The following is a 13,064-nucleotide window of genomic DNA, read 5'->3' as shown; positions in this document are numbered from 1 at the left end:
AAGAACTCGCAAAATGCATCAGCTAGATATACGGCAATACAGGTTGGGGCCTTACATTTTTAGAATTCTATCTAAGGAGATTTACACGAGTTATTGTCACACAAGCAAGGCAATGAATATTATATTTTAAATCAACATAATTTTAATTCATATTGAATAATTATAAGGCTGTAACAAATTTTTTATAACAGAAAAAATTAATATTCTTAAATGGAATTCAAAGAATATAATTAAATGCCAATGCAAAGCTACATAAATCGCACATATGTATATTTCAATTAAAATATACAAAGGCACAGATGAAATCTCTTCGCTTCCTCTCTGTTTTTATCTCTGCGGGACCATTTTGGCTTGTTTTGTTTGTTTTTCACCTGCATATCAACATTTACTTTATCCTATTTGCTGATTTTGACGGCCTCACGAGATTTTATATGAATACACGTGTGGCATGGGAGGTAGAATTGGTTGTGTGATGTGTGCGAAAGCAGTCCTGGAGAAGGGAATAACCACAGCTGAAAAGCCGCAACAAGCTCTGTCCACTGGAATGTTCAGACACAGATATTGAACAAAACCAGAACCTCCCCAAATAAAACGATGATGACCATACAAACTCGCCTGTTGCCACATTGTTGCGATGTTTATTAATGCAAACGTTGAGTCTGTGCCAGAATATAAGGCTGTCCTTGTTGCTTTGGTTGGCTTGCAAATTGAAATTGAAACCGGGATGCATCCTCGGCAGCGATTTTTAAAGGCTTAACAACTGAACGAAAATGCAATCCTGAAACAATCTCAATGCCATCACAATATTATAGCATTGCGGTTGAACTGAAAAACCAAGAAAGCTGGCATTTTAACATAAAGAAATTTATTGGGTTCAGGTACAATAATAGTACAATAAAAAGCTCTAAACTAAAAGACAGTAAGCAATACCAAAAGCAAAAAGGACAATAAAAAATCTAAATAAACAAATTCAATACAAATCAGTTTAATAAGCAATTTGGATTTATTTATTACAATCGAATAAAAAGGTGATTAATAAACCAACATTAAATATGTTGTTAATTTTTTCTATTTTAAAATATTTAGAAATGTATTCTGAGAATAATCTTTAGAGCTATTTAATTATTTATTCTTTGTGTTACTATCCTGCACTAGTCACGAAGCATACTTTTAGGCAGCCAAAAAATCATACTCAAATATTACTTATCTACCGCCAGTCTATAACTTTTTCTATTATTTTCTTAAACGTTTTCTTCTTTTCGCAGAACCAATTGATTTCGATTTCCCAGCCTAAATGCGGTTGTAAATTTTACTACCACAAAAACTTTGAGCGGCGGACGAACTTTGACTTCAATATTCCCGCAGATACAAAGTCGGTCCTTGCGCTAAAATGACAAATTTAATATGTTCTCCTTGTCTGCCGCTTGTTTGTTTGCCTTCTCGACGCTTTAGCTGCATTTTCCTTTTTGGCCAATGCAATAAAAAAGGAGAAGAAATTACCAAAAGACTTGGCCAAATGCCAGCTAGAGCAGGCAGAATGCAGAAGGCAGAGGACGGCCAACACATTTGCCAGAAGCAATGCAGATGGTTAGGAGCTCAGCAAAAGTGGGGGAACGAGGGGATATCTGCACACTCGCCAAACTGCTTTTATTTGCCAGCAAGTCTGGCATTCAAGCTCTATTGCAGAGACCCTCCATTTCGGAGTGTGTATATAGGGGTATTAGAATATTTTCTTACATATTTCAGCTGCCAAAATAATTTCAATTTAGTTCCGCAAAATAAATTTGCTTCCGGTTTTGTCTGCCCGTCCATCGCTTCTTTCGTTTTCATACGATGAACATGAAAGTGATATTTTTTTACTTAGTCAAATGATATTTATGACAAATTAAGTCTGTAGAAAGGATCCAACTTAAGTCAGTTGGCATCAAATATTTAAAAGCGATTATTTTGATGCATTTTGGAACCGATTTGCATAATAACTTTTAAGCTTTTTTCCTCTTAATTTACTTTTCTTTGATGGATAGTTATTGGCAGAACTATATGTCATACTAAAAATAGTAAAAAAAAATAACTAATTAACAACTGTTATCTTTACAATTTATTTTTAATCGGTGTTATCTTAAAAAATAAAAGCGATGCCTTGACCAGTTCTTGAGTACAACGTAGTACTTGTTCGTGCCTTACTTTTCAAAGTCCTTGTTAAATTTTTAATTGCTTTGCCAAACTTACTGCACATTAATTTCCCTTGAAATCAGATTTCAAGCCTCCCTTTTCTCTTTTCTATTAATATTTTAATAAGCGCATTGTCCTTTTTTAACGTACACTGAGTTTTTCTTTGCCAAACGCCCACACAGGACTCCAACCGAACTCTAACTTTCTCTGTGTTGTTACCCATGGCTCATTGTAATTGCAATTCTGAAGGTTGGCCAAGTCCGCACAACGGGTAGCAAGATTTTTGCTTATTTCGTTTCCTTTTCACATTTAATACAATTTTTGCTTTATTTACTAGGACAACAAGTGCAGTGAGGCACAATCATTTTACAGGCCCCTCGGTGTGCTTTCTATAAATATATTTAATTAAATTAAAAAACTTTAATTTGCTTGTAATTTTTTGAGTAACTCTAAAATGTATTTTCCATTGCACATTAATTTATGTCAGTCTAAGTTTTCTTGTTGAGCAAAAGTAAGCACAAAGAAAGTATTAAAGTTTTCATTGCCGGAAACACAAGACCGCATTAAGTTTGTGTTTCCATTCTGGGCTTGCAGTCACAACAATTTCAGTATATGCCAGTGTTTATTTATTTGGTGTGCAGTTAAAATTTTGGCATGCCAACAATGAACGGGGAAACAAACCCGAACCCGGACACGTTTGCGGATACGGATAAGGACAGGGACACGGACCTAAAATCGCCCCGAATCTGACTGACTTTCAAGCCACATTCACATGTTTTTCGTGCCGCTGGCCAGTGGCTCTTGCTTTTCCGGGCCCATGCTTTTTCGTATTTAATTTCATTTTAGCTCCCCGGAATCGAGTCCTAGTTCCTATTCCAATCCAGGTCCCGGTCCCAGGCCTGTAAAAACATTCCATTTGTGGTCGCCCGACCAGGCGGGCCTTCAATTTGTTTTTGTTTCACGATTCCCTGCTTTTGTTTGCTCTGCTGCACAACTCTCGTAATTTCAGTGCATTTTTTAGTGGGCGGACACTGGGGGGAATTTCCCGGGGCGTAGGCGGTGTTGTTTTAATTGCTGCTGACAACGAAACTTTCAACAAATCAGAGTCCTGTGTCCAACGGCAAACTGCTAAAAAAGGATATGCAAAATGGTTGATGGCAAAATGATTGAATAATCGACGTAATTTTCTAGGGATTTGCGGTGGTAGTCGGACATAAACCAAAATAAAATGAATATGAATAGAGTAAAAAGTTTTGCATCCAAATTTTAATTCAGAATTCAGTTCAGAAAATAGAAATAACTAACACGAGGGTTGTGTGAATAAGAGAGGAATTATACAAAATCCAGATTAAATTCGAAGTTCATGTTAAATTTAATGGAAATGTCTTTTTTTTGCAAGATTATAAACTAAAATGATTTTTTATTACGGATTACTTGAAAGATTTATGAATATTAGTCCATTTTGGGTTTGTTCTCTTATGAATTAAAGTTGTAATAAAAGAAAGAGGATTGCATAATTTTTTAAAAATATTTATTTGAATCTCTGCCAGTGCTTGGACCATTTTATATGCTTTTTATAGTTTAGATTAAGCCATTAAGCGCCAGACAGTTGGGAATGTGAGCTGGGTCCTGCTCTGCCATTGCAGATGGATGGTGATGCAAATTTGTTGACAGTCGTGTGCAAAAGGCGAATTGAGTGATATCTCAGCTTACTCGGCGGCAACAGCCGTAATAAAGCCGCCTTTCCGCCCACTCCACGCCTTTCTCGCGTCAAAATGGCTGACTGCACACACATTTCCGGAGGAGAACGCCGTGTTGCATGCCAATAAATCATAACGTTTCGCCTGCAGACTGCAGGCTGCATATATATCGGAATATATATACATGTATATACGTATAGTCGGATAGTCGGATAGTCGGATAGCCGTATAGCGAAAAATGCGGGCGCCAGTAATGGCCATTGAAGAGGAGGTTGGCTTCCAGAGCGGTAATGGTGCAATCGGCCATGTTATTATTGTTGCTGTTCTTATTATTATTGTTCGCCATCGGCACGATTGAGTTCGTTTCGTTTGGCCCTTACGTTGTTGCCATTTAACTGGCTGCTCCTGCTAGCCAAGTTGACTTGTCATAAAAATTGAAATTGTTATCAACTCGTTCGTGCGTCCGACATTCAAGGATTATTGCATTAAAGTAACCAGAACGAAGCAGACGGACTACAAACAGAGCGGAGAGCCAGGACAATGGAAATATCGCTTTCAGAACTGCAGCCATAAATACTCTTATACAATTATTTATCCTTGAAAGCTTTTAATTTAGTAGATCCATGTAATCAAAAATGAATAATTAAACAGGCTTGCCATTACCGAAAAGAGCCAAAATTATTTAACTAATTATAACTGTCCATTTTGGTGTTTAAATACATATAAGATTAAGCACAATTAATAATAATAAATTAGTTTAGTTTTATTTACCAAACTGTGCAGGCTAAATAATAAATCTTTTCAGTTTTGTTTTAATTTTCATAAAGCACCGCTTGAAACACCAATTAGTTTGGCAGGCCCATTTGAGTTTATTGTTTTAGAGAAATTTATATTTATCAGCTGAAATCAATAAAGCAAATGACGATACCCGTTGAAAAAGTATAATTTGAGGGATGGACCGGCAGTGAAGAGCTTAATGGAATATTCGCGTACAGGTGCCACGCCTAGAATGTTGCTGCAGTTGGTTAAACTTCCGGCTGCTTCATACGGATTAAAATGCCGATAAAGCCTTTGTCCCCTTTCGGTACACTGTCTCAGTTTTTACCTCGGCCGATAAGCCGATATCAATACAGCGCACTGAATTGCGAAGGCAACTGCAGCGCCAATAAATTTCCTTCTTTCACATTTCATTTATCATGTTTGACTCGGTTGGAAATGAATAATGTGCAGCGAGCATCGATATGAAATGCCAAATGAGCACTGAACATCAAGGGCCAATGCAATTACGTCAGTCGGGTTGTTTAATGCCCTGAGTAATATGTTTAAAGGAATATGGGAATGTCAAAGGTATGGAAATTTGAAGTGCCATGACATACTATTCAAATAAAGATTAATTTATTTAGCACATTTTCATTTTCCTTCTATTGAAAGACTTCATAGTCCATTACATTGCACAGTTTAAATGAAATTCTTTAATCAACTCGAAGCGTAAAGCAAACAAGTTAAATTCCTCAATTATTGGCTGAACTATTTTTAAGCTCCGATGTCCTCGACACAGTTTTCGGCTAAAATCCGAGAGCCAAAATCTGAGAGAGAAATTCCGCCATGGCGACAATTCATTTGACAGTCACGAAATCAATTGGAAAAGTGAATAAACAGAAAGTGGGAAACGAAATCAAGCTGCATAAATTATCGAAAAATCAGATCAGCAAATTGGAACAATTGAGTGTCACGGCAAATTCCCTGGAACTGTCAATTTGGCCGAGCCTCAAATGGAGTTCCTGTGTGGCCTTGTGTAAGTGCTTCTGCAACGAAATTGCCGTCCTTTGCTTTTCATTTTTTCCGCTTTTTTGGCACTTTCTTTCCGCTACAAATGCAGTTGGCTGCTTTCAACGGCTGCATTCGGTGCGAAATGGTGTCTTGCAAATGGCTCGTGAAATCAGACAGATGCCAGATGCCTTACTTTTTAAATAAAAGCCTTGCCAGCTTTTCTCATGGTGAGCATTTTGTGGACTCCGCTCTAAATTACAGTTTTTTGCGGTTTGTTGATTTTATTGCACAACTTTGTTTACAATTCTGCTTAAATTTCATTACACGATCCCTGCCGAAAGGAACTGAGCCAAGGGAAAAGAGATTTGCGGGTTGGATTGAAAATGAATGCCAAAACCTTGATATGAATTAATATTTGAGCAGAGCTACCAAGTGGAGCAGACATGTAAAGGGATTGGGTGTGCGGTGTTGTGGGGGGGTGGTAAAGTTTGACCGAGGCAAATGGACATTGGTTTGCATGCATCGGACATTGGTTAAGTGGGTCAACTCGGGCGGTTAATTGGCGAGTTTGGCTCTCGGTAAATATTTAATTTGAAAAATGCATTTAAAGAGCGTTTCCCCTTCAAAGAGGTAACTATTCAATTACGGTTTGGGATATCTTATCAATTTCTTGGAAATCACATGCAAACATTCAGACAATTATTCAGCCAAGGCAAAGGTTAAGAAACCCGAAAGGCAGCAGCCCACAAAGGCAGCAAACAATAAACTGAGGGAAAACCCAAAACGCCAGCGAAAACACGAAGCATGAAAAATCAAAACAAATAAGCCAACAGGCAGGCAAACAAAGTGCCAAGCAAATTAAATAAAATCCGCACAAACAAAGCAATGTGGACCGGGCCAAAAAGGAGGAGCAAGAGCAGGAGCCACCAGGATGGGAGCACAAGGATACACATGCACAGAGACACTGTACACCGGATACTGGATACTGGAGCAGGCCACTTAGATGCCGGTTGACACAGCCACAAGAAGCGAGTGAGTGTATGTTTTTGTTTGTGATAAAAATGAAGCAATTGAGCGCCAGGACCAGCCCGTGCCCGCGACAAATGCCAACAACAATGGGCGAAAGCTACTGACTGAGAACTGAGCCGGAATGAGATGCTAGTAGAGTGGGCAAATTAATTAGCCTTCCGCTTAGTCTCAACTCTAGTTAGCATTTTTCATTCGATTAAAGTGTGGAAACTAATCGGAAATATTCAGGTTCAATTAGATCTTGGTACTTTTCTTTATGTCAAACACCTGCTTTAAAATATTTAGCAATAAAAAACTTAAGTACTGAAAAAAAAAAATAAAAAAAATAAAAATAAAAAATATTATATTATTATTAAAGTTCAAAAACTATAAAAGCATCCATAATTTTTTATTGAGTATTTCTACAGAAAAAAAGTATAGGAACTAAAACTCAGAAGACAAAATTCCAAGAGCATTAAGTTTGATCGTTCAAATTAGCAAAAAAAATTTGAGTAGACTATAATACATTTCCATGAATGCGCACTGGCGACAGGTTTGAGCTCTTATTTCTAAACTCTTAAACAAGTTAATTGAAATAAGTGCGTGCATATGAGATTTGCAACAAAAACCAAGCAAAAATTGCGTATACGTATAGGAGTACACGGCTGCCTGGATTGGCTTAGCTAGATAATCAAAAATGTAAATCAGGCAAAAACAGTGCTTTTATTTGGTGCAAGATCTACCCTTCGGTTTTTTGGGTGCGGCAGGGAGGGGGAGGGGCTTGGGGAGTGGGAGGTGGAGCGGAGCGGATGCATATCCTGCGGCCACAGCCCGTCTGCACCGTGCTGCGTTCCCGGCGCAAAATACTGGCATTATCGGCAGCCTTCATTCATGGATACCAACCGATGCCAGAAGAGCGAGAGAAATGTGAGCAGGGAAGGCCGAGCAGGTCCTGTGCCTCCTTTGTCCTTCGTTCACTTTGCTGTCGGGTGCGCGACCCGAAAAGGTTTGGGAGCCACTGGAAGGACGAACAGGAATAACTGCATTGGAAGGCTCCGAAGAGCTTAAAGCTCGGCAGAAAGAGGTTTTTAAGAGACACAGCTGCCCACAAGTGTCTTGGCCCGAAGAGAGCAGTGAAATGACTGGGCTAGAACCAATATTAACGCTTTGCAGCATCCTTTGCTCTCACTTTCTCCGCTTCCTGCCCCTTTCGCTCTCTTTTTTTCGCTCTGCGGGTGCCCTGTAGTTTTGCGTTTGTAAAAGCCATTTTTCATTCATACGAACTTACTTTAAATTAATTTTTTTGTGGGGTCATAAATCATTTTTGGCTCTGGACCTACGCATGCTGCGTCTGTATGGGTGCACGCTGTCGGTGTGTTCGTGTGTCCGTGTAATCCCATATTGGTATGGGAGTAAGCTCTTGTACCGTGTATTTAGCATTGCGTGTATGAATGAATGTGCTCCGAGTATTCGCAAGACATTCAAATTAGTTTCGATTGAATTGATGAAGGTGAGAATAGGCAGCAGTAGGTCAATTTCGCTAGAGTGGCAGTATGTTGAAAACATAGAAGCGAGCTTATGGTCTCAAGGGTGTGTGGGATATAAATGAATTAAAATTGTGTGAATATTATTAATGACCTAGACTTTAACGCTATTCATAAAAAATATTTTATATACTCAACAAAACCATTTTCTTTTATAAAAAAATTCTTTTTACTTTTAATGTATTTAAATAGATTAGAAAGCTGCTTTAAAGAAAATTATAAATAAATATATCTCTTGACTTTTTAGAACATTAATTTCTGAATTTACGCTTGGCTTGTTTATTAGATTTAACTAAATTTTTAAATAGATCCAAATATTACTTGTAAAAATTTACTATCTATTTTGCTTGTGTGTAATGAGAGAAATTTTGAAACGGGTTATATTCTATACGTCATAAAAATAATGTTTGCATATATTAATTCTTAAGATTTAGAGCATTTGTTTAACACTCTAAGACTTACCACAGTGTTCCTTAAGTCCTATAACATCTGTATGCTACATCCTGTTTTTTGCATAGAAAATACTTGAGTTGACCATCCACATCTACCAATGCAATGGGCATCGACAGGATGTGAGCGCCCCGCACCCTGCATACACGCATAGGTGGGGGGCTAACTAACACAAGTGCAGCGAGGGAGCACATCCTGGCGCTCTCTTACAGCCTCCGAGGAAAGCTCTCCGGGAAGAGCTTGAAAGCTGTTGCCAGAGCCACACGCACACACGGTCAAAGCGAAGGCCTTCCAGGCTCCGTGGAGTCACGAGTCCTGACGGCTGGCAAGGACTCGTGGCATGGCATAGGTATGTGAATATGTATTTATGTTCCAGCCCGTTCACATCGGCATCGCATCCCCAAGCGGCGCTCGGATTTCAAACTTCTGCACAAGGATGTATCGTGGGATGTGCCGACGAAGCTCGCGCTCGGCTCCTCCAAAGGACTCTGCAGTCACTTCCAGCGCCGCCTGGCTGGCAATGCTGCACGGGCATCGGACTCAGTTGGTGTTCCGGTTTCGGGTTGTGCTGTCAGTTGCCTTTTGCCTCCATGCACAGCGGCTGAGCGATTGAACGATTGAACGGTTGGACGGTTGGTTGAGCGGTGGAGCCGTTGAGAGTGTGCTAACGGAGCTGGAGAGTTTAGCCGCGCTGCCCGTGGTCTGTGTCTGCGTCTGTGTCCGTGTCCGTGCGTATCTCCGTGCGTGTGCGTCTCTCTCCGAGTGTGTGTGCGTATGCCTGTGCGTGTGTGTGCCTGTTGTCTGTCGCTAACGGTGCGCGCGCTGTGTATGTGTGCACAACAATACTATACATATATATATTTATATATATATATATATACTAATACAAGTGTGGCCCGCACTCACACACGGCCAGCAGATAATTTATTTCAAATATGTACAATAATTCCAGCAGGTAAACCCATTCAACAACTATTCAGGAGTCTATATACATTGTCATTCCTACTTCTTCTGGAGAAAAAAAAAAACATAAACGTCTAAAGTATCCTTTTTTTGCTCTTTTTTGTAAGCCTCTCTCTGGCCCAGAGCTCGTGTATGTGTGTGTGTTTGTGAAAATTCCATCATCATCAGCATCGGTTTAACCATTACCATTCACGTTATAGCTGTACACATATTTTCTTACATCCTTCCTGCCAGCCTCTATTCTATTTTTATTTTTATGCTACCGACTTTGTCATTTCTATTACTTTAGAATTGTCTGCCAAGGAAGTGTGAGTGCGAATTGCTAATTGGCCATCAGGCCATCAATATATTCAAAATGGAAAGTATCTTTCAGATACATGTCAAGTGCAACTCTCTCACTCTCTTTCGTTTATCATCGCTCTCTGTCTCCATTTACATGTGTGTGTGCGTGTGTGTCTGTATAACAGGTGCCAAAAAATAAATGACAATGGTTACTTTTATGTTCACATTGTGTGGGCGGATGGCTGCGGGAAAGGGGGTACGAATGAATAAAACCGAATGATATTCTGGGCCATTATCAACAAGTGAGAAACGCGTGATTATTGCTCATTGAATAATATATGGTTAATTTCATTAACTAAATTAAATGTTATTCTCCTCCACTTTATAGCCGTCGACACGCATAACACAGGCAATGGATGGCAGAACTAAAACCGGATACCCGCATAAACAAATATAAGCCTACATATAATACATTAAACTAAGCAATATTTAATTTGGTTGAAAGTCTAAAAGTTGCGGAAATAAACATCAACCAGTGAAAATTCTTTAATCGTTGATTTCGCGAACAAATTAAACCATGACTAAAGCAATTTTGTAATTATAACAAAGACAAATCGAACGGAAAAAGGTAGTTAATAAATAACGATGTTGCAAAACTAAAAAAAAAACACTTTAAGCCAGTTGTAAACATTAATACCGTCATACATCATATAAAAGCATACATACCTAAATTCAAAACACACAATGACAAAACAATTTTAATATCCACAAAAACAAAATAAGAACAAAAGCAAACCAGAGCATATATTAACTTGAATAAGAAGTGTTCTATTATATAGAAAACTCATTTTGTAAGTGATGTTTAAATTCGATAAGCAACTGAAACGCGCACAAGATTGATACAAATTTTTAATAATAAAACGTTAAAGCATAAGGACCACCCCAAGAGAACTACAGCTCAATTGGCTAAAGAATAAAAACGGGATAATTAGGAAATTCCTTGAAGATCTTCGATTTACTGAAATTGAATTAATCGATTCAACTCGATACAATACATACGCATATTTCAATAATCGCATCTAACTAAATAATAATTATTATTGAACTAAAATTAATTGCATTAACTTCATTACTTATCAAACCAAAAATCTGAAAGAAAAATTAAATAAAAAAGGTTGAGCACTTGTTATAAAACAACGCAAGAAAAAATCAAGCAAGTTTAACTCACAAATCAGTAAACGGTATAAATCTACAAACAATTATTCCACACGATCAGCTCAATCCTTATATGCCAATTGGAAAAAATTTTGATTGCAAAAAATACGGAAAAGGAATATATAGGTGAGTCATTCCTTAAAAATTAATTGGTAACTCGACAGTGTGATGAGAGTACTTTTAATAGTCGAGGTACACGTCTATTGAGTTTCTCCTTGTCCTGTATGGATTTTTCTTTTTGTTTATAAACCATTCTTTGGATTCACGCCCCTAAAAATCGCCATAGTCACAGAAAGCGTTCGTACACCCAACGCCATAACCGCAGGCATTATTTCTGCTTTCTCCATGCCCGTGTACCCAGTTGGACTTGATTTGCTTTTTTGTTTCACTTCTCGGGCAAGCATTTTAAAATTGTTCCATTGACCTTTCGACGACCACACAGGCACATTCAAATAGCCAGCTGGCAAGTAGGTGGGTGGCGTGCGTGGTGCGTGGGTGTAGGTGTGGTGTTCCGGAGCAATGCCCAAAAGCAAACAGAGCAGCAGCCACTCGGAGGACAATAAAAAGCAGCGCACAATTGCAAAAAAAAATAACTTGACGCTCGCTCCGTCGTCGTTTTATTTGCTCTGGTGCCGTGGTTTTTGGGCTTTGGCTTGATTTTCATTTTCATTTTCATTTTGGGAAAGCACACACACGCGCACACACATTTGGCAGGCACTGTTGCATATTAAAAGTGCTCCGGCTTCCTGTTTTGTTTTCATTTTTTGCACTCGCTGCTCATTTTGGCCTGACTCTTTTTCATTAACAATATGACACAATTCGCGCTGCATTGTCTCAAGCTGGTGGAAGCGCCCGAGAGCACTTTCGGCTTTGCCGCCTCCTTACGCTCATTATGCCCATTTGAGGCTTTGTCTTCGTCTTCGTCTTCGGCCCAGACCCAGACCCATTCTGGCCCAGGCAGCACCCAGTGTCTTTAGCCATTTCTTTCATCATTCATTCATGCAGACTCCCAAGCACACACTCCCACCCGCCAGCAAATCCAAGTGCAAACAGCAGGGCAGTGAGATGAAAATTGCAGCTGTGAGTGAGTCTGTGGCAAATACCCTGGAAATACCTATGAACGGGTATGGAAAAGGCCACCAAATTCCGTAGGCATTTATTCAGTGTCATTATTGGCTTTTTAGGCAAGCAAATGTTTCTAAAAATAGGCAGCAATGGCCGATTTCCTGTCTTGTCCTGCTACATCACCTCATATATATTCTTTAAAAAGTTTAGCTTAGCCAAATATTTAAATGCGTTTGAAAGTGAAAACCGCAAATGTATTGTCCTTGGACCAGTGCCATTTGGAAAGAGTATCCCCGAAAGTAATTCACTTCGCGCTGCCCTCCTCGCAGCCTCTTGCGATTGCCGACGATGTCCTTAATTATGTGCCAGCAGCCCTGACTGACTGCCACACTGCCACAGTGACTGCTCAAAGGAGACCCAGCCTCTCACACACTAATGCACACCCACACACACACTAACACACAGGGACATAGGCGTTGTCAGAATGTCGGCAGTCGGCAGTCGCTGTAGCGACTGTTACGTGGCGCTCGTGTATGATGACGATGTGTCATGTTGGACTCCGGGTCTCGGGTTTCAAAGTCCTTGTTGCGCTTGTTTTTATCGCCCTTGTTTGGCCGTTGTTGATGAGTGTCGTTGTTGTTGTCGCTGTGGTTGTTGTTGCTGGCCGCTTTTGAAGAGCGCTCTTCTAGTGGGTGTCATGTCCGCTTAGTTGTTGCTCCTGCTCCTTTCGTCCTGCTGTTTGCCGCCGTGCTTTGAGGCGACGCCGCTTTGCCTACTACTTATTTATGTATGAAGGACCTTAAACTTTGCAGCGGATGAAAATGGCCGCAGCCCGGAGAGAGATGAGGAGCTGGAGCCCATGAACCAAATTATATACACACACCAACTATATACT

At 39.5% G+C, this 13,064-nt stretch overlaps 1 protein-coding gene and 1 long non-coding RNA gene across 7 annotated transcripts in view; both read left to right on the top strand.

Moving 5' to 3' along the window:
- The first annotated feature begins 5,255 nt into the window (after window positions 1-5,255).
- Window positions 5,256-6,930, top strand: LOC128261830 (uncharacterized). 2 transcript variants are annotated; one of them, XR_008268293.1, is made up of 3 exons: window positions 5,256-5,667; window positions 5,752-5,869; window positions 5,984-6,930. It is a non-coding gene; the product is annotated as an uncharacterized LOC128261830 (long non-coding RNA). The 2 variants fall into 2 exon arrangements; XR_008268292.1 differs by having other exon boundaries at window positions 5,752-6,220; window positions 6,271-6,930.
- Window positions 6,931-9,137: 2,207 nt separating this feature from the next.
- Window positions 9,138-13,064, top strand: part of LOC128263283 (neuronal acetylcholine receptor subunit alpha-7) — a 54,948-nt gene continuing 51,021 nt past the window's right edge. Inside the window, exons 1-2 of one of the 5 annotated variants that reach the window (XM_052998240.1) lie at window positions 9,138-9,599; window positions 10,278-11,230. The gene's annotated coding sequence lies outside the window, so the exon portion shown is untranslated. The remainder of the gene's footprint in view (window positions 9,600-10,277; window positions 11,231-13,064) is intronic. The other 4 variants (XM_052998236.1, XM_052998235.1, XM_052998239.1 and 1 more) reach the window with 4 other exon arrangements.

This window comes from Drosophila gunungcola, unplaced genomic scaffold (assembly GCF_025200985.1).
Source record: "Drosophila gunungcola strain Sukarami unplaced genomic scaffold, Dgunungcola_SK_2 000001F, whole genome shotgun sequence".
In the NCBI taxonomy this organism is placed as follows: Eukaryota; Metazoa; Arthropoda; class Insecta; order Diptera; family Drosophilidae; genus Drosophila; species Drosophila gunungcola.
This window is presented reverse-complemented; position numbering and strand designations above follow the sequence as displayed.